The sequence below is a fragment of the Triticum urartu genome, chromosome 3A, assembly GCF_056163025.1.
Source record: "Triticum urartu cultivar PI428250 chromosome 3A, HENAU_Tu73, whole genome shotgun sequence".
In the NCBI taxonomy this organism is placed as follows: domain Eukaryota; kingdom Viridiplantae; phylum Streptophyta; class Magnoliopsida; order Poales; family Poaceae; genus Triticum; species Triticum urartu.
In genome coordinates this window covers 7,510,168-7,524,429 of record NC_141875.1, presented here as the reverse complement: position 1 = coordinate 7,524,429, position 14,262 = coordinate 7,510,168, and positions in this window count along the sequence as shown.

Below are 14,262 nucleotides of genomic sequence, written 5' to 3'. Positions count from 1 at the left end.
CAAGCAGACATGACCGAGACGACTCTCCGGTCAATAACCAACAGCGGGATCTGGATACCCATGTTGGATCCCACATGCTCCACGATGATCTCATCGGATGAACCACGATGTCGAGGATTCAAGCAACCCCGTATACAATTCTCTTTGTCAATCGATATGTTACTTGCCCGAGATTCGATCGTCGGTATCCCAATACCTCGTTCAATCTCGTTACCGGCAAGTCACTTTACTCGTACCGTAATGCATGATCCCGTGACCAGACACTTGGTCACTCTGAGCTCATTATGATGATGCATTACCGAGTGGGCCCAGTGATACCTCTCCGTCATACGGAGTGACAAATCCCAGTCTCGATCCGTGTCAACCCAACAGACACTTTCGGAGATACCCGTAGTATACCTTTATAGTCACACAGTTACTTGTGACGTTTGGTATACCCAAAGCATTCCTACGGTATCCGGGAGTTACACGATCTCATGGTCTAAGGAAAAGATACTTGACATTGGAAAAACTCTAGCAAACGAACTATACGATCTTTATGCTATGTTTAGGATTGGGTCTTGTCCATCACATCATTCTCCTAATGATGTGATCTCGTTATCAATGACATCCAATGTCCATAGTCAGGAAACCATGACTATCTGTTGATCAACGAGCTAGTCAACTAGAGGCTTACTAGGGACATGTTGGTGTCTGTTATTCACACATGTATTACGATTTCCGGATAACACAATTATAGCATGAATAAAGACAATTATCATGAACAAGGAAATATAATAATAATGCTTTTATTATTGCCTCTAGGGCATATTTCCAACAGTCTCCCACTTGCACTAGAGTCAATAATCTAGTTACATTGTGATGAATCGAACACCCATGGAATTCTGGTGTTGATCATGTTTTGCCCTAGGGAGAGGTTTAGTCAACGGATCTGCTACATTCAGGTCCGTATGTACTTTACAAATATCTATGTCTCCATCTTGAACATTTTCACGAATGGAGTTGAAGCGACGCTTGATGTGCCTTGTCTTCTTGTGAAACCTGGGCTCCTTGGCAAGTGCAATAGCTCCAGTGTTGTCACAGAAGAGTTTGATTGGCCCCGACGCATTGGGTATGACTCCTAGGTCGGTGATGAACTCCTTCACCCATATTGCTTCATGTGCAGCCTCTGAGGCTGCCATGTACTCCGCTTCACATGTAGATCCCGCCACGATGCTCTGCTTGCAACTGCACCAGCTTACTGCCCCACTATTCAAAATATACACGTATCCGGTTTGTGACTTTGAGTCATCCAGATCTGTGTCGAAGCTAGCGTCGACGTAACCCTTTACGACGAGCTCTTCGTCACCTCCATAAACGAGAAACATTTCCTTAGTCCTTTTCAGGTACTTCAGGATATTCTTGACCGCTGTCCAGTGTTCCTTGCCGGGATTACTTTGGTACCTTCCTACCAAACTTACGGCAAGGTTTACATCAGGTCTGGTACACAGCATGGCATACATAATAGAACCTATGGCTGAGGCATAGGGGATGACACTCATCTCTTCTATATCTTCTGCCGTGGTCGGACATTGAGCTGAGCTCAATTTCATACCTTGTAACACAGGCAAGAACCCCTTCTTAGACTGATTCATATTGAACTTCTTCAATATCTTAGCAAGGTATGTGCTTTGTGAAAGACCTATGAGGCGTCTTGATCTATCTCTATAGATCTTGATGCCTAATATATAAGCAGCTTCTCCAAGGTCCTTCATTGAAAAACTCTTATTCAAGTAGGCCTTGATGCTGTCCAAGAGTTCTATATCATTTCCCATCAAAAGTATGTCATCTACATATAATATGAGAAATGCTACAGAGCTCCCACTCACTTTCTTGTAAACGCAGGCTTCTCCATAAGTCTGCGTAAACCCAAACGCTTTGATCATCTCATCAAAGCGAATGTTCCAACTCCGAGATGCTTGCACCAGCCCATAAATCGAGCGTTGGAGCTTGCACACCTTGTCAACATTCTTAGGATCGACAAAACCTTCCGGCTGCATCATATACAATTCTTCCTTAAGGAAACCATTAAGGAATGCCGTTTTGACGTCCATTTGCCATATCTCATAATCGTAGAATGCGGCAATTGCTAACATGATTCGGACGGACTTTAGCTTCGCTACCGGTGAGAAAGTCTCATCGTAGTCAACCCCTTGAACTTGTCGATAACCCTTAGCGACAAGCCGAGCTTTATAGATGGTCACATTACCATCCGCGTCTGTCTTTCTCTTAAAGATCCATTTATTTTCTATGGCTCGCCGTTCAACGGGCAAGTCAGTCAAAGTCCATACTTCGTTTTCATACATGGATCCTATCTCGGATTTCATGGCTTCTAGCCATTTGTCGGAATCCGGGCCCGCCATCGCTTCTTCATAGTTCGAAGGTTCACCGTTGTCTAACAACATGATTTCCAAGACAGGGTTGCCGTACCACTCTGGTGCGGAACGTGTCCTTGTGGACCTTCGAATTTCAGTAGGAGCTTGATCAGAAGTATCTTGATCATTATCATTAACTTCCTCTCTAGTCGGTGCAGGCACCTCAGGAACATTTTCTTGAGTTGCGCCATTTTCCGGTTCAAGAGGTAATACTTCATCAAGTTCTACTTTCCTCCCACTTACTTCTTTCGAGAGAAACTCTTTCTCTAAAAAGAATCCATTCTTGGCAACAAAGATCTTGCCTTTGGATCTGTGGTAGAAGGTATACCCAACAGTTTCTTTAGGGTATCCTATGAAGACACATTTTTCCGACTTGGGTTCGAGCTTTTCAGGTTGAAGTTTCTTGACATAAGCATCGCATCCCCAAACTTTTAGAAACAACAACTTAGGTTTCTTCCCAAACCATAATTCAAACGGTGTCGTCTCAACGGATTTCGACGGAGCCCTATTTAAAGTGAATGCGGCAGTCTCTAAAGCATAGCCCCAAAAAGATAGCGGTAAATCGGTAAGAGACATCATAGATCGCACCATATCTAATAGAGTGCGATTACGACGTTCGGACACACCATTACGCTGAGGTGTTCCAGGCGGCGTGAGTTGTGAAATTATTCCACATTTTCTTAAGTGTGTGCCAAATTCGTGACTCAAGTATTCTCCTCCACGATCTGATCGTAGAAACTTGATTTTCCTGTCACGTTGATTCTCAACCTCACTCTGAAATTCCTTGAACTTTTCAAAGGTTTCAGACTTGTGTTTCATTAAGTAGATATACCCATATATACTCAAATCATCAGTGAGGGTGAGAACATAACGATAGCCACCGCGAGCCTCAACACTCACTGGACCGCACACATCAGTATGTATGATTTCCAATAAGTTGGTTGCTCGCTCCATTGTTCCTGAGAACGGAGTCTTGGTCATCTTACCCATGAGGCATGGTTCGCACGTGTCAAATGATTCGTAATCAAGAGACTCTAAAAGTCCATCTGCATGGAGCTTCTTCATGCGTTTGACACCTATGTGACCAAGGCAGCAGTGCCACAAGTATGTGGGACTATCATTATCAACTTTACATCTTTTGGTACTCACACTATGAATATGTGTAGCATTACGCTCGAGATTCATTAAGAATAAACCATACACCATAGGAGCATGACCATAAAACATATCTCTCATATAAATGGAACAACCATTATTCTCGGATTTAAATGAGTAGCCATCTCGAATTAAACGAGATCCCGATACAATGTTCATGCTCAAAGCTGGCACTAAATAACAATTATTAAGGTTTAAAACTAATCCCGAAGGCAAATATAGAGGTAGCGTGCCGACGGCGATCACATTGACCTTGGAACCATTTCCGACGCGCATCGTCACCTCGTCCTTTGCCAGTCTCCGCTTATTCCGCAGCCCCTGCTTTGAGTTACAAATGTGAGCAACTGCACCGGTATCAAATACCCAGGAGCTACTACGGGTACTAGTAAGGTACACATCAATTACATGTATATCATATATACCTTTTGTTTTGCCGGCCTTCTTGTCCGCTAAGTATTTGGGGCAGTTCCGCTTCCAGTGATCACTTCCCTTGCAATAAAAGCACTCAGTCTCGGGCTTGGGTCCATTCTTTGGCTTCTTCCCGGCAGCTTTCTTGCCAGGCGCGGCAACTTCCTTGCCGTCCTTCTTGAAGTTCTTTTTACCCTTGCCCTTCTTGAACTTAGTGGTTTTATTTACCATCAACACTTGATGTTCCTTCTTGACTTCTACCTCTGCTGATTTCAGCATTGCAAATACCTCAGGAATGGTCTTTTGCATCCCCTGCATATTGAAGTTCATCACAAAGCTCTTGTAGCTTGGTGGAAACGACTGGAGGATTCTGTCAATGACCACATCATCCGGGAGATTAACTCCCAGCTGAGTCAAGTGGTTATGTAACCCAGACATAGTGAGTATGTGCTCACTGACAGAACTATTTTCCTCCATCTTACAGCTAAATAATTTGTCGGAGACTTCATATCTCTCGACCCGGGCATGAGCTTGAAAAACCAATTTCAGCTCTTCGAACATCTCATATGCTCCATGTCTCTCAAAACGCTTTTGGAGCCCCGGCTCTAAACTGTAAAGCATGCCGCACTGAACGAGGGAGTAGTCATCAGCCCGTGTCTGCCAAGCGTTCATAACGTCTTGGTTTTGTGGGACGGGTGGATCACCGAGCGGTGCTTGTAGGACATAATCTTTCTTGGCAGCTATGAGGATGATCCTCAGGTTTCGGACCCAGTCCGTATAGTTGCTGCCATCGTCTTTCAGCTTGGTTTTCTCTAGGAACGCGTTGAAATTGAAGACAACGTTGGCCATTTGATCTACAAGACATATTGTAAATATTTTAGACTAACTTCATGATAATTAAGTTCATCTATTTAATGAACTCCCACTTAGATAGACATCTCTCTGCTAGTCATCTAAGTATAACATGATCCGAGTCAACTAGGCCGTGTCCGATCATCACGTGAGACGGACTAGTCAACGTCGGTGAACATCTTCATGTTGATCGTATCTTCTATACGACTCATGCTCGACCTTTCGGTCTTCTGTGTTCCGAGGCCATGTCTATACACATGCTAGGCTCGTCAAGTCAACCTAAGTGTTTGCATGTGTAAATCTGTCTTACACCCGTTGTATGTGAACGTTTGGATCAAACACCCGATCATCACGTGGTGCATTGAAACAACGAACTGTCGCAACGGTGCACAGTTAGGGGGAACACTTTCTTGAAATTATTATGAGGGATCATCTTATTTACTACCGTCGTTCTAAGTAAACAAGATGCAAAACATGATAAACATCAAATGCAATCAAATAATAATAGTGACATGATATGGCCAGTATCACATAGCTCCTTTGATCTCCATCTTGGGGCTCCATGATCATCTTGTCACCGGCTTGACACCATGATCTCCATCATCATGATCCCCATCATCGTGTCTCCATGAAGTTGCACGCCAACCATTACTTCTACTACTATGGCTAACGCGTTTAGCAATAAAGTAAAGTAATTTACATGGCGTTTCTCAATGACACGCAGGTCATACAAAAAATAAAGACAACTCCTATGGCTCCTGCCGGTTGTCATACTCATCGACATGCAAGTCGTGATTCTTATTACAATAGCACGAACATCTCATACATCACATATATTTCATTCATCATTCATCACAACTTTGGCCATATCATATCACAAAGCACTTGCTGCAAAAACAAGTTAGACGTCCTCTAATTGTTGTTGCAAGTTTTACGTGGCTGAAATAGGGTTCTAGCAAGAACGTTTTCTTACCTACGTGAAAGCCACAACGTGATTTGTCAACTTCTATTTACCCTTCATAAGGACCCTTTTCATCGAATCCGCTCCAACTAAAGTAGGAGAGACAGACACCCGCCAGCCACCTTATGCAACTAGTGCATGTTAGTCGGTGGAACCGGTCTCACGTAAGCATACGTGTAAGGTTGGTCCGGGCCGCTTCATCCCACAATACCGTTGAAGCAAGATAAGACTAGTAGCGGCAAGAAAGTTGACAACATCTACGCCCACAACAAATTGTGTTCTACTCACGCAAGAAGAACTACGCATAGACCTAGCTCATGATGCCACTGTTGGGGAACGTTGCAGAAAACAAAAATTTTCCTACGGTTTCACCAAGATCCATCTATGAGTTCAGCTAGCAACGACTGATCGGATGCATCTACATACCTTTGTAGATCACGAGCGGAAGCGTTCAAAGAACGGGGATGATGTAGTCGAACACGACGTGATCCAAATCACCGGAGATCCTAGCGCCGAACGGACGGCGCCTCCGCGTTCAACACACGTACGGTTAGCGTAACGTCTCCTTCTTCTTGATCCAGCAAGGGGGAGGGAGAGGTTGAGGAAGATGGCTCCAGCAACAGCACGACGGCGTGGTGATGGTGGAGCTGCAGTACTCCGTCAGGGCTTCGCCGAGCACTATGGAGGAGGAGGAGGTGTTGGAGAGGGAGAAGGAGGCAACCAAAGGCGTGGATGAAGAGCCCTCTGTAACGCCCCAGATTTACTTTTCATATTTGTATCCAACTCTTGCCGTCTCCGGCGCTAAGTTATATTTATTTCTCGGGTTCGGGTCTTTGTCTCCGTGTGTTGTTTTCTTTTTCGTGCATCTCTTATCATGTCATCTCATGCATTGCATTTGCATACATGTTCATCTCATGCATTCGAGCGTTTTCCCCGTTGTCCGTTTTGCATTCCGGCGCTTCGCTCTCCTCCGGTGGCCATTTCTAGCTTTCTTTCGTGTGTGGGGTTCAAACATTTCCGGATTGGACCGAGACTTGTCATGCGGCCTTGGTTTACTACCGGTAGACCGCCTGTCAAGTTTCGTATCATTTGGACTTCGTTTGATACTCCAACGGTTAACCGAGGGACCGAAAAGGCCTCGTGTGTGTTGCAGCCCAACACCCCTCTAATTTGGCCCAAAACCCACCAAACTCTGCTCCATGTCCTAGAGCGTTCGATCATGATCGCGTGGGCGAAAACCGCACCTCATTTGGACTCTCCTAGCTCCACTTATGTCTATTTATACCCCCCTCCATTTCGGATCTCGTCTTCCACCTCGAAACCCTAGTTTTAAAAAAAAACATCCCCCGTCAGATCCGCCGCCGACGGACATGTCCGGACCCTAGCCGGACACGTCCGCCGCGCCCCGCCAGCCACTCACGCTTTTCCACGTGTCGCCGCCGCCTCCTACCCCCGCCGCCGGGCCCGAGGCCCGCAGCCGGCCCCCAAGAGCCCGCGCGCCTCCGCCGCCTTTCGCCTCGTCCGCCGCCGCCCTCTCCGTCGCCGGTGGCCGGCGCCGCCGCGGGCCATGCCGCCGCCCGTGCGGGACCTCGCCGCCACGCCCGGCCGCCGCCTCGCTTCGGTCGGCACCGCCGCTGTCCCCACGAGCCGGCGTCGCCGCCCCGTCGCCCGGTCCTCTCCTCGCCGCCCTCCTCTTCCCGGACGGTCGCCGGCGCGCCATTCCCGGTGAGCCCGAGCTCGGGCTGCTACAGTGCCCGATCCGGAGCTACAGTAACCGGACAAACCCTAGATCCGGTTGACTTTCTTCCCTCTCCCCCCTGATTTTTGTGCTATCTTTGACTGCTCATATCTCCGCATCTGTAACTCCGATTTGGACATATAATATATCAAAATCTTCGTCTCTACATGTACATCATTTCATTACATTGCATCATTCGCATTTGAGGTCATCTTGTTGCCAAAAATGCTGTTAGAAGGAGGCTTCGTGAGTTAAATTCAGATCCGTTAGTTCATCATGCACTTTTGTCATTTTTGCCATGTTTAATCCGTGCATGATATGCCTGTGCCCCTTTGGGATGAATTGTTAAGCATTTTGACTTCTTCCAGAGGTGCCACCCATGCATTTTTAGGATGTGTGTGTTGTCTTGTGCAAGCTTGCGAAGAGAGGTACCTGAGATTGCTGATTTCAGGGACTTAGTGATTTTCACTAAGTCTGGGATATTTTAGTTCATGATGCCATATGTCCAGCTTGTTTCCTAGTGATCCGTGCCTCTTTTGAGGATGATCAGTAAGGGAGTTTTGATATTTATGTTATGCTCTATCCATCCATGTCTTTGTTTGCATGTGTGGAGTGCTCTAGGTTGACTCAATCGAGCTCAACTTTTGCTTCGTTGTTAATCTGGGCAGATCGTCAACTTGTTTGCGATTTTGCCGATGTTATTGTAGTTGATCCGTGCATGCTATGCCATTGTTCTTGCCATTTCTAGCTTGTATTTTGTGCCTTCTCAATGGATGTATGCTTGCCTTGCTGTGACTTGCACCATGGTGAGTGCATCGAGCTCGTTTACATGCCTTCGTGAGTTATATTTCAGCATGTCTCAGTTTTCACTAAGTCTGAAAACTGATTGTGTTTTAGCTATGTTCGTGTACCCGTTAATATATTTTGTGAACCCTTTTGGCCCCATGTCACTTTGGGTCTTTTGTTAAGCTTGTTGAGTAGCTCCATGACATGTTCTTACTTGTCATGTTCAGGTCATGTATCATATTGTTTTGCTGCTCCGAAGAGAGCATCGTGATCTGAAATTTCAGACAAGTGTTAATTTCACTTAGTCTGGAATCTGTTTTGCATTTGCGTTTTTTCCATGCTTGTTTGAACCTCTTAATGGATGAATTGGCCGTGGCTCAGTGCTAGTATTTTGTTAAGCATCTTGTGGGCATCCCTGCCATGTATTTTGTTGTCATGTTTGGTGGCTGTAGCATGTTCATTTCGTTGCGTTTAGATGCCTACTTGCTGTAAATCGCAGACCGGTGTCATATCTTAAAACGCTTGCCATTTCCAAACCGTAACTCCGATTCCAATGATATTTATATCGTTTTCAAGCGATTTCATCCCCTCTATCCAGTGGCACCCTTGGAATTCCAAGTTGAGGCCAGGTTCATGCATTTCCTGTCATATCTTGCATTTTGCATCCCGCATCGCATCCCGCATAGCATGTCATCATTTCATCATATTGCTTGGTCTTGCACGTGGTTGATGGTATCCTTGTTGCTGGTTTGTCTTGTTGGGTAGAGCCGGGAGACGAGTTCGCTACCGAGGAGCCCGTTGAGTTTGCTTGTGAGGATCCAGTCAACTTTGACAACTGTGCAGGCAAGATGATCATACCCTCGAAATCACTACTATCTTTGCTATGCTAGTTTGCTCGCTCTTTTGCTTTGCCACTGCTACGATGCCTACCACTTGCTTGTCAGCCTCCCAATTGCATGATTGAACCTCTAACCTACCATTGTCCTAGCAAACCTTTGATTGGCTATGTTACCGCTTCGCTCAGCCCCTTCTTATAGCGTTGTTAGTTGCAGGTGAAGATTGGAGCCGTTCCTTGTTGGAACATTTATTTACTTGTTGGGATATCATTATATTGCCATGTTATCTTAATGCATCTATATACTTGGTAAAGGGTGGAAGGCTCGGCCCTCGCCTAGTGTTTTGTTCCACTCTTGCCGCCCTAGTTTCCGTCATATCGGTGTTATGTTCCCGGATTTGCGTTCCTTACGCGGTTGGTTTATAATGGGAACCCCTTGATAGTTCGCCTTGTTTAAAGCTTTTCCAGCAATGCCCAACATTGGTCTTACCGTTTGCCACCTAGCCTTTTTCCTTTCCCTTGGGTTCTGCAGACTCAAGGGTCATCTTATTTTAACCCCCCCCCCCCGGGCCAGTGCTCCTCTGAGTGTTGGTCCAAACTAGAGTCCTGTGCAGCGCCCCCTCGGGGAAACTCGAGGTTTGGTTTTAGTTGTATGGAGCGCTCATCTGAGTGTGCCCTGAGAAAGAGATATGTGCAGCTCCTATCGGGATTTGTCGGCACATTCGGGCGGTGTTGCTGGTCTTGTTTTAACCTGTCGAATTGTCTTGTTGTACCGGGTTACCGAGTCTGATCGGTGTGTCTCGGGTGGAGGTCTATTCCTTCGTTGACCGTGAGAGCTTGTCATGGGCTAAGTTGGGACTCCCCTGCAGGGATTGAACTTTCGAAAGCCGTGCCCGCGGTTATGGGCAGATGGGAATTTGTTAATGTCCGGTTGTAGATAACTTAAACCTTAATTAATTAAAACGAATCAACTGCGTGTGTTGCCGTGATGGCCTCTTCTCGGCGGAGTCCGGGGAGTGGACACGATGTTGGAGTTATGCTTGCGCAGGTTATTCCTCTAGATCCTCGCTCGCGCCTTGCCTCCTCTTCTCGCTCTCTTTTGCGGATAAGTTAGCCACCACATATAATAGCCGCTTGCTGCAGCTCCACATATACTTGCCTTATCCTTCCTATAAGCTTAAATAGTTTTGATCGCGAGGGTGCGAGATTGCTGAGTCCCTGTGGCTCACAGATACTATAATTCCAGATGCAGGTCCAGGTGATTCCGCTCCAGGTGACGAATACGAGCTCAAGTGGGAGTTCGACGAGGACTCTTAGCGTTATTATGTTTCCTTTCCCGATGATCAGTAGTGGTGCCTAGTTGGGGTTTGATTCAGGGCCTTGTCGCATGTTGGGTTCTTTTCTATTTTGGCGCCGTGGACAGGCCATGAGTGTTTGTTTGATGGATGCTATTTATGTACTCTGATGTGACGTGGCGAGTGTAAGCCAACTATGTTACCTCCCCCTTTTATTATGTATTACATGGGATGTTGTAATGATTGCCTAACTTGTGACATTGCTTTCAATGCGGTTATGCCTCTAAGTCGTGCCTCGACACGTGGGAGCTATAGCCGCATCGAGGGCGTTACACCCTCCTTCCCCCACTATATATAGGAGGGCCAAGGGGGGGGGCGCCGGCCCTAGGAGATCCAATCTCCTAGGGGGGGCGGCGGCCAGGGAGGTTTCCCTCCCCCCCCCAAGGCACCTAAGGGGTGCCTTACCCTAGTGGGACTCTTCCCTCTTAAACCCTAGGCGCATGGGCCTATGTTGGGGCTGGTGCCCTTGGCCCATGTAGGCCAAGGTGCACCCCCTACAGCCCATGTGGCCCCCCGGGGGCAGGTGGCCCCACCCGGTGGGCCCCCGGGACCCTTCCGGTGGTCCCGGTACAATACCGATAACCCCGAAACTTGTCCCGATGGCCAAAATAGCACTTCCTATATATAATTCTTTACCTCCGGACCATTCCGGAACTCCTCGTGACGTCCGGGATCTCATCCGGGACTCCGAACAACATTCGGGTTACTGCATATACATATTCCTACAACCCTAGCGTCACCGAACCATAAGTGTGTAGACCCTACGGGTTCGGGAGACAAGCAGACATGACCGAGACGACTCTCCGGTCAATAACCAACAGCGGGATCTGGATACCCATGTTGGATCCCACATGCTCCACGATGATCTCATCGGATGAACCACGATGTCGAGGATTCAAGCAACCCCGTATACAATTCCCTTTGTCAATCGATATGTTACTTGCCCGAGATTCGATCGTCGGTATCCCAATACCTCGTTCAATCTCGTTACCGGCAAGTCACTTTACTCGTACCGTAATGCATGATCCCGTGACCAGACACTTGGTCACTCTGAGCTCATTATGATGATGCATTACCGAGTGGGCCCAGTGATACCTCTCCGTCATACGGAGTGACAAATCCCAGTCTCGATCCGTGTCAACCCAACAGACACTTTCGGAGATACCTGTAGTATACCTTTATAGTCACCCAGTTACGTTGTGACGTTTGGTATACCCAAAGCATTCCTACGGTATCCGGGAGTTACACGGTCTCATGGTCTAAGGAAAAGATACTTGACATTGGAAAAACTCTAGCAAACGAACTATACGATCTTTATGCTATGTTTAGGATTGGGTCTTGTCCATCACATCATTCTCCTAATGATGTGATCTCGTTATCAATGACATCCAATGTCCATAGTCAGGAAACCATGACTATCTGTTGATCAACGAGCTAGTCAACTAGAGGCTTACTAGGGACATGTTGGTGTCTGTTATTCACACATGTATTACGATTTCCGGATAACGCAATTATAGCATGAATAAAGACAATTATCATGAACAAGGAAATATAATAACAATGCTTTTATTATTGCCTCTAGGGCATATTTCCAACACATTTTGCCACGTATGGATAGATGACATCAGCAGGAATCTTTTTGGTTTTCGGCTTAAAAATGTTGTATCTCCTAAATAAAAAAGCGAACTAAAAATCCGTTTCACCATTAAATCCGTCTCGACAAGATCTTCAAAACTAGACCTCATGTTGATATGTTTCGACGAAATTTTTTTTGCCTAGAAGTTGCCATGATGTTTACACTGCATTTGCCTTAGAGCTTAAACTAAAGTTGCCATGTGGCAATTTTAGTTTGTAGATCATGGCAATTTTAGTATTTTGATGATGGCAACTCCAGTACTTTTGACCATGAAAATTAGTTTTTTGTATGAACCATGGCAATTTTACGTGCATGTCTCATGGCAATTTTAGTTTATGGTTCATGGCAAGTCTAGTTTCTTAATTCCCCATTTTATAAATGTCAAAATTTACTTTTAAATATAGAAGAAAATAGCTGAAACATATCATGGCAATTTCAGTGTAAACACCATGACAATTCATATGCAATAGACATGGCAACTTTTAATCCAAAAAAATTCATCAAAACATATCAACATGGGATCTAGTTTCAAAGATCTCGTCACGAGGGATTTAATGGTGAAAACGGATCTTCAATCGGATTTTTCGTTTAAGAGATAAAACATTTTAAAAACTGAAAATCCAAAAAGATTCCTACATGCATGCATGCGATGACATGGCAATTTGTTTACGTTAGAGGCGTGTGGTGCGCCTCCCTTCCTGCCACACGTGTGGCAGTTATCGACGTCCATTAAGCGGACCTGAAACTAACCTGACAGGAAACAGATATGGGGTGGAGCTGATGGCGTGGAGGTTGGGCCTGAACCTTCCTTGGAGGGAGAAGATGACCTGACGAGCTCTCCTCACTCCGCCGCAGCCGGCGTCGTGCTTCCGCGACTCTGCTCCACGAGCGCGGCGTGGTGTGGCCGATGTAGGAGAGGACACGGAATGGAGGTGGGGGAGCTGATGCTTCTTCGATCCGGCGCTCGACGGGAGAGGACAAAGGAGGACGGGGCTCCGCCTGCCGCGCCCATCCTTGACTCCGCCGCCCTCTCCCTCCGCGGGAACACCGTGATCCGGGGCTTCGCCCAACAAGGGCCTCCCGTGCGGCGCTCTGGCCGCCTTCAACCAGGAAAACGGCGGCGGCGCCCAACCCTATTTTCGCGAAAGAGAGAGAGAGAGAGAGACGTGGGTCGGGAGAGGGGGAAAATCCTCGCCGGCGTCGACCGGCGGCCGGCGCAGCAACGGATCGAGCGTCGCCGGGGTCAGTCGCCTCCTAGCGGCTGAGATCGGGAGGCGAGGGAGAGCCCGTGCTTTTTTGTGCTGGTGGACTGCAGGTTGAATATTGAAAACTATAGGGGGAGTTTTGGAAAACAACCTGAACGAAACGTTTTTCTCACTTACTAAAGGACTGCGGGTTAATTTCTCAGAAACGGAGGGACTTTTCTGCAAAAATCCTAACGACGGACGACCAGAACCAGTCGGTGGTTTATTAGTAAAACTAGCAAAAGAGCCCGTGCGTTGCAACGGGGTAACAAGATTATGTTTCGCCACTTATCAGAATTGCTTCATCTCGTCATTGTCATCAACCTATTCATCCTCCTGCCCTTTTGGAAGTTTCCTTTCGCCCTTTTGCAACTTTTATTATGTACACGGCCTTGTGGTTTCCATCATCATACTGAGCAAATGCCAGTTAGAAAGGAGAGGTGGATGTGAAGGCGTACTCTGAGTGCCATCTTAATAACTGGAGCCTCGATCTGTTTTACTTTCCTTGTCAGCAAAATTAATGATTTTGATTTGCTTGTATCTGGGTTACATAACCAAATGCTCCTCTTGAAGCTAGTGTCCACATCCCTTGATGGTAATCATTATAACTACAATAGAAGGCTGTGATGTTGCATCATATATATTTGGGTGGGATCATGCACATGGAAAAATTTGGTACCAATGGTGGTGAAGGGTAAGAAAGATGTAGGTTACCTAAAAATATATTCAACTTGAAAAATAGTACTCGCTCTTTAAAGAAATATAAGAGTGCTTCAATTATTTACAGAGGGAGTACGTGTCAAATACTGTATGGTCGGTAGAAAGCATCTACCTAGCTTTTGCGACATCCATTACTGCAGGTGTTGTTGCAGCCAGTT